At 38.0% G+C, this 7,258-nt stretch overlaps 5 non-coding genes across 5 annotated transcripts in view; all 5 read left to right on the top strand.

The window, feature by feature from the left end:
* Positions 1–92, top strand: part of LOC132150753 (5S ribosomal RNA) — a 119-nt gene extending 27 nt beyond the window's left edge. The window contains exon 1 of the ribosomal RNA XR_009435935.1: positions 1–92. This exon is cut by the window's left edge and continues 27 nt beyond it. This is a non-coding gene — a ribosomal RNA (5S ribosomal RNA).
* An 84-nt stretch (positions 93–176) lies between these two features.
* LOC132150017 (5S ribosomal RNA) lies at positions 177–295 on the top strand. The gene has a single exon (XR_009435268.1). It is a non-coding gene; the product is annotated as a 5S ribosomal RNA (ribosomal RNA).
* A 2,251-nt stretch (positions 296–2,546) lies between these two features.
* On the top strand, positions 2,547–2,665 carry LOC132150655 (5S ribosomal RNA). Its single transcript, XR_009435881.1, has one exon. It is a non-coding gene; the product is annotated as a 5S ribosomal RNA (ribosomal RNA).
* Positions 2,666–3,374: 709 nt separating this feature from the next.
* LOC132151015 (5S ribosomal RNA) lies at positions 3,375–3,493 on the top strand. The gene has a single exon (XR_009436182.1). It is a non-coding gene; the product is annotated as a 5S ribosomal RNA (ribosomal RNA).
* Positions 3,494–3,577: 84 nt separating this feature from the next.
* On the top strand, positions 3,578–3,696 carry LOC132150489 (5S ribosomal RNA). The gene has a single exon (XR_009435719.1). It is a non-coding gene; the product is annotated as a 5S ribosomal RNA (ribosomal RNA).
* Positions 3,697–7,258: the final 3,562 nt, after the last annotated feature.

Raw genomic sequence — 7,258 nt, 5'->3', positions numbered from 1 at the left:
CCCGATCTCGTCTGATCTCGGAAGCTAAGCAGGTTTGGGCCTGGTTAGTACTTGGATGGGAGACCACCTGGGAATACCAGGTGCTGTAAGCTTTTGGGTTTCCTTCCCTACTTATATAAAGGACTGGCGATTATAGTGGCTGATCTTTAAATAGCCCTCTCTTTGCAGCCTCCTTCGCTTACAGCCATACCAACGTGGCTATTCCCGATCTCGTCTGATCTCGGAAGCTAAGCAGGTTTGGGCCTGGTTAGTACTTGGATGGGAGACCGCCTGGGAATACCAGGTGCTGTAAGCTTTTGGGGTACCTTCCCTACTTATATAAAGCACTGGCGATTATAGTGGCTGATCTTTAAATAGCCCTCTCTTTGCAGCCTCCTTCGCTTATGGCCACACCATCCTGGCTATGCCCGATCTCAACTGATCTCCAAATCTGAGCAGGTTTGGGCCAGGTTAGTACTTTTGGATTTTTTCAGTAATTATCTAATAGGCCTGGTTAGTACTTTAGGAAATTTTCACTAATTGTCCAATAATCTTGCAAAAAAAAAAAAAAAGAGTCAATGTCCGATCTCAGAATGTAAGCAGGTTTGGGCCAGGTTAGTACTTTTGGATTTTTTCAGTAATTATCTAATAGGCCTGGTTAGTACTTTTGGAAATTTTCACTAATTGTCCAATAATCTTGCAAAAAAAAAAAAAAAAGAGTCAATGCCCGATCTCAGAATGTAAGCAGGTTTGGGCCAGGTTAGTACTTTTTGATTTTTTCAGTAATTATCTAATAGGCCTGGTTAGTACTTTTGCAAATTTTCACTAATTGTCCAATAATCTTGCAAAAAAAAAAAAAAAAGTCAATGCCCGACCTCAGAATGTTAGCAGGTTTGGGCCAGGTTAGTACTTTTGGATTTTTTCAGTAAATATCTAATAGGCCTGGTTAGTACTTTTGGAAAAATTCACTAATTGTCTAATAATCTTGTAAAAAAACAAAAAAGAGTCAATACCCGATCTCAGAATGTAAGCAGGTTTGGGCCAGGTTAGTACTTTTGGATTTTTTCAGTAATTATCTAATAGGCCTGGTTAGTACTTTAGGAAATTTTCACTAATTGTCCAATAATCTTGCAAAAAAAAAAAAAAAAAAGACTCAATGCCCGATCTCAGAATGTAAGCAGGTTTGGGCCAGGTTAGTTAATTTGGATTTTTTTCAGTAATTATCTAATAGGCCTGGTTAGTACTTTTGGAAATTTTCACTAATTGTCCAATAATCTTGCAAAAAAAAAAAAAAAAGAGTCAATGCCCGATCTCAGAATGTAAGCAGGTTTGGGCCAGGTTAGTACTTTTGGATTTTTTCAATAATTATCTAATAGGCCTGGTTAGTACTTTTGCAAATTTTCACTAATTGTCCAATAATCTTGCAAAAAAAAAAAAAAAAGTCAATGCCCGACCTCAGAATGTTAGCAGGTTTGGGCCAGGTTAGTACTTTTGGATTTTTTCAGTAAATATCTAATAGGCCTGGTTAGTACTTTTGGAAAAATTCACTAATTGTCTAATAATCTTGTAAAAAAACAAAAAAGAGTCAATACCCGATCTCAGAATGTAAGCAGGTTTGGGCCAGGTTAGTACTTTTGGATTTTTTCAGTAATTATCTAATAGGCCTGGTTAGTACTTTAGGAAATTTTCACTAATTGTCCAATAATCTTGCAAAAAAAAAAAAAAAAAAGACTCAATGCCCGATCTCAGAATGTAAGCAGGTTTGGGCCAGGTTAGTTAATTTGGATTTTTTTCAGTAATTATCTAATAGGCCTGGTTAGTACTTTTGGAAATTTTCACTAATTGTCCAATAATCTTGCAAAAAAAAAAAAAAAAGAGTCAATGCCCGATCTCAGAATGTAAGCAGGTTTGGGCCAGGTTAGTACTTTTGGATTTTTTCAATAATTATCTAATAGGCCTGGTTAGTACTTTAGGAAATTTTCACTAATTGTCAAATAATCTTGCAAAAAAAAAAAAAAAGAGTCAATGCCCGATCTCAGAATGTAAGCAGGTTTGGGCCAGGTTAGTACTTTTGGATTTTTTCAGTAATTATCTAATAGGCCTGGTTAGTACTTTTGGGAATACCAGGTGCTGTAAGCTTTTGGGTTTCCTTCCCTACTTATATAAAGCACTGGCGATTATAGTGGCTGATCTTTAAATAGCCCTCTCTTTGCAGCCTCCTTCGCTTATGGCCATACCATCCTGGCTATGCCCGATCTCAACTGATCTCCAAATCTAAGCAGGTTTGGGCCAGGTTAGTACTTTTGGATTTTTTCATTAATTATCTAATAGGCCTGGTTAGTACTTTAGGAAATTTTCACTAATTGTCCAATAATCTTGCAAAAAAAAAAAAAAAAAAGACTCAATGCCCGATCTCAGAATGTAAGCAGTAATTATCTAATAGGCCTGGTTAGTACTTTTGGGAATACCAGGTGCTGTAAGCTTTTGGGTTTCCTTCCCTACTTATATAATGCACTGGCGATTATAGTGGCTGATCTTTAAATAGCCCTCTCTTTGCAGCCTCCTTCGCTTATGGCCATACCAACCTGGCTATGCCCGATCTTGTCTGATCTCGGAAGCTAAGCAGGTTTGTGCCTGGTTAGTACTTGGATGGGAGACTTTCTGGGAATACCAGGTGCTGTAAGCTTTTGGGTTTCCTTCCCTACTTATATAAAGCACTGGCGATTATAGTGGCTGATCTTTAAATAGCCCTCTTTTTGCAGCCTCCTTCGCTTATGGCCATACCATCCTGGCTATGCCCGATCTCAACTGATTTCCAAATCTAAGCAGGTTTGGGCCAGGTTAGTACTTTTGGATTTTTTCAGTAATTATCTAATAGGCCTGGTTAGTAATTTTTAAAATTTTCACTAATTGTCCGATAATCTTGCAAAAAAAAAAAAAAAAAAGAGTCAATGCCCGATCTCAGAATGTAAGCAGGTTTGGGCCAGGTTAGTACTTTTGGATTTTTTCAGTAATTATCTAATAGGCCTGGTTAGTACTTTTGGGAATTTTCACTAATTGTCCAATAATCTTGCAAAAAAAAAAAAAAAAAGAGTCAATGCCCGATCTCAGAATGTATGCAGGTTTGGGCCAGGTTAGTACTTTTGGAAAAATTCACTAATTGTCTAAGAATCTTGTAAAAAAACAAAAAAGAGTCAATGCCCGATCTCAGAATGTAAGCAGGTTTGGGCCAGGTTAGTACTTTTGGATTTTTTCAGTAATTATCTAATAGGCCTGGTTAGTACTTTTGGGAATACCAGGTGCTGTAAGCTTTTGGGTTTCCTTCCCTACTTATATAAAGCACTGGCGATTATAGTGGCTGATCTTTAAATAGCCCTCTCCTTGCAGCCTCCTTCGCTTACGGCCATACCAACTTGGCTATTCCCGATCTCGTCTGATCTCGGAAGCTAAGCAGGTTTGGGCCTGGTTAGTACTTGGATGGGAGACCGCCTGGGAATACCAGGTGCTGTAAGCTTTTGGGTTTCCTTCCCTACTTATATAAAGCACTGGCGATTATACTGGCTGATCTTTAAATAGCCCTCTCTTTGCAGCCTCCTTCGCTTACGGCCATACCAACCTGGCTATTCTCGATCTCGTCTGATCTCGGAAGCTAAGCAGGATTGGGCCTGCTTAGTACTTGGATGGGTGACCGCCTGGGAATACCAGGTGCTGTAAGCTTTTGGGTTTCCTTCCCTACTTATATAAAGCACTGGCGATTATAGTGGCTGATCTTTAAATAGCCCTCTCTTTGCAGCCTCCTTCGCTTACGGCCATACCAACCTGAGGGCGCTAGAGAGCTAGTGAGGAACAGGAAGTGTGTTGGCTATAGGGAGGTGAGAAAGGCTCACCCAAACTTTTGTGTTGTTTTTTGCGTTGTTTTTTTTTTTCAAGATAAGTATTTTGTTTCAAGTTTTTGTGTTATTTTTGTTATTTGTCCTCCCAACAGCTTTGCTGTTTGGGAGGGATCATTTTAGTTTTGTGTTTTTTTTTGTTAAATGGACGGATTAACAGCTACAGACATGGATTTGGCAAAACAAACAAGGCAGCTAACTGAAAATGGACTGGATAAAAGACAACGAGAAAAGAATTACCCAGAAAGGAGACTCAAACGGATTTATGCAAAGGAAGCAACGGTAGTGATTGATTTGACGGAGGTACAAGATGGGAGAGCAGAGGACATCATAGAAGCGTTGAAAGACAAGATTGAAGTGACTAGCATACTAGTGGTAAGACCAAAAATGATGAAACAATATGAAATTACATTGGAAAAGGAAGAAGATATTGAGAAACTGGAAGAAGGATTGATGATTAAAGGAAAGACTTGTGAAATTAAAAAGTTGAACAATAAGGATTTTGCTGTATCTTTCATGCATCTGCCTGCTTACCTGGAGGATGATGATATTTTAAAGAAGCTGGAGGGATGGGGGGTGACTCCTATCTCACAGATCAAAAGGAGATTCTACCCGGGCACCCGCATTGAGGATGGAACGAGATTCCTGAGAGTACGATTTCCAAAAGAGGTGGCTTCTCTGCCCTACAGTACGAGAATGGAGACGGAAGAGGGACCTCAGTATTTCAGGGTGATACATAGCCAGCAGGTGAGAACCTGTAGGTTATGTATGAGCCCTGAACACATGATGAAGGACTGTCCGGACTTCAAATGCTTTAAGTGCTCGGAAAGGGGACATTTCGCGAGGGACTGTAATGCGGTGAGGTGCCCGGACTGCAGGCTCGTGCTAAATAAGTGCGAGTGCTGGTTCGGAGAACCACATCAGGAGGAAGAGCAGGGGTGCGGGCAGATACATGAGGGAGACGGTGAAGAGGAGCTACACGAGAACACGGAAGGAACACAAAGAGAGGATACCGCAAGCACAGACGTTGAAGAGGAGAGTGAAAGGACTGGATTAACACAGTGCAGTGAGGAAACGGGGTCACTGATGGAAATAACTCATACTTTACAGATTGAACTGGAAAAGTCAGAGGAGCAGGAGTGGGTCAGCGAGGATGGGAGAATGGACAAAGACAGTGAATGCATCGACGATGCCGGCACTACAGGAATCAATAAAAGAAGAAGACAAACTAAGGTAACACCAAATTTAGAGAAAGCCAAAAGAAAAGTATTAAAACAAGGATGTGAGGAAAAACAGGACAGTGGGGAAATGGTAAAGGAAGGAGAGGGAATGAACTGACAATATGGGGATTTTATGGCTTTTATTTTATTTTATGGTGCTGAAAATTGTGACTTTTAATGCTAGAGGACTAATGAATGTTTATAAATTTGAAAAGGTGAAGGAATTGTGTCAAAATGAAGATGTGATTTTATTGCAAGAGACAAACTGGAAAGAGAATGTTATGGAGGATATTAGAAAAAGATGGGAAGGGGAATTACTTGTTAATAATGAAGAGGAAAAAATGGGAGGAGGAGTGGCGGTTTTAATAAGAAAAGACAGAGGTATAAAGACAAAACTTATATATAATGATAAAAAAGGAAAATGTATGGTGGTAGAAATGGAAATGGAAGAAGACAAATTTGTTTTAGTGAACGTGCACGCTCCCAATGGAGAAAAAGAAAAGAAATTATACTTTAATGTTTTAGCTGATGTAATTGGAAAATGGGGGAAGGTGGTGATTGCAGGGGATTTTAACACTGTTTTTAGTAAAATGGATATGGCAAATGGGATGGTTTTTAAATCGGATGGGGGTAGAAAAGAACTAAGGTCATTGATGGAAGAGAAAAATATGATTGATGTGTGGCGGGAAAGAAATGGAAAAAAGAAGGAATTTTCAAGAAGACAGTTGGTGGGGAATTTTATGTGCCAAACCAGAATAGACTATTTTTTAAGTACCAGAAATCTTGAATGTTTCATTGATGGAATATTTCACAAAGAAACGACCTTAAGCGATCACAAAATGGTTTTAATGACGATGGATTTTAAAAGACAAACAAAGGGACCTGGGGTGTGGATTTTAAACACTGAGGTTTTAAAGAATGAAAGTTTTAAAAAAGAAATCGAAATGATATTAGATGGGAGGAAAAAAGACCAGATGTATATGGAAGACAAAACGCAATGGTGGGAAAATGTTAAGTATGATATTAAAAAATATTCTATGAAGTACTGTAATTTATTACAAAATGTTAAAAGAACCAAGGAGAGAGAAATAAGGAGAACTCTAAAAGAGGAGTTAAATAAAAATGAAGTAGATGTGCAAAAAGTAATTGAAATAGAGAATACGTTGAGAAAAATAGAAGAGGGGAAATGCAAGGGGGCAATGTTGAGAAGCAAAGCAAAATATACGGTGGAAGGGGAAAAATGTAACAGATTCTTTTTTAATCTTGAGAAAAGCAGGGGGAGAGCGGAAACAATTAAAGAACTTAAAAGTAGGAATGGACAGGTGGTCTCAGATACAGAGGGGATTTTAAAAGAAGTGAAATCATTTTATGAAGAACTTTTTAAGTCGGAGGGGGGAGATGAGGAAAAAAGGAATATTTTGTTGCAACAGATAACAAGGAAAGTTGGTGAAGAGGATAAAAGAATATGTGAAAGGGAAATAGAAACTGAAGAGATCATACATGCCATAAATCAATTAAGAGTGAGGAAAAGCCCCGGAGTAGATGGTATTGGAAGTGAGTTTTACAAAGTTTTTAAAGACAAAGTAAGCGTGATTTTAAATGAAATTTTTGAAGAAGTTTTTAAAAATGAAAGAGTAAGCCCAAGAATGGGGCTAGGATTAATGAAAATAATATACAAGAAAAAAGGAGACAAAACTGAGCTGAAAAATTTTAGACCCATTACAATGCTAAACACTGATTTTAAAATTTTAGCCAAGGTCTTAGCAAACAGATTAAAAAATGTCATGCCAAATATAATAGAAACAAACCAAGCGTACGGAGTAAAGGCGAGAGATATAGCAGATGTTACTAGCAGCATTAGAGATATAGTAGGGTATATAAAAGAAAAGGGCAAAAGTGCTTATGTTATTAGTATGGATTTTGAAAAGGCTTTTGACAGAGTTGAACATGGCTTTTTATTTGCAGTTTTAAAGGAATTTGGGTTTGGGAATAATTTTATAAAATGGATTTCGGTTTTATACAGGGATATTTTTACAAAAGTAAAATGCAACGGTTTTTTAACTCAACCTTTTAAAGTTTTAAGATCCATAAGACAGGGGTGTCCTTTGTCGGCGCAATTGTACTCTTTGGTAGCAGAACCTTTAGGGCTTTTAATAAATAGAGAAAAAA

Source organism: Carassius carassius, chromosome 9 (genome assembly GCF_963082965.1).
Source record: "Carassius carassius chromosome 9, fCarCar2.1, whole genome shotgun sequence".
Classification (NCBI taxonomy): domain Eukaryota; kingdom Metazoa; phylum Chordata; class Actinopteri; order Cypriniformes; family Cyprinidae; genus Carassius; species Carassius carassius.
Note: the sequence above shows the minus strand (reverse complement) of the source record. Positions and strands in the feature narration are given on the sequence as shown.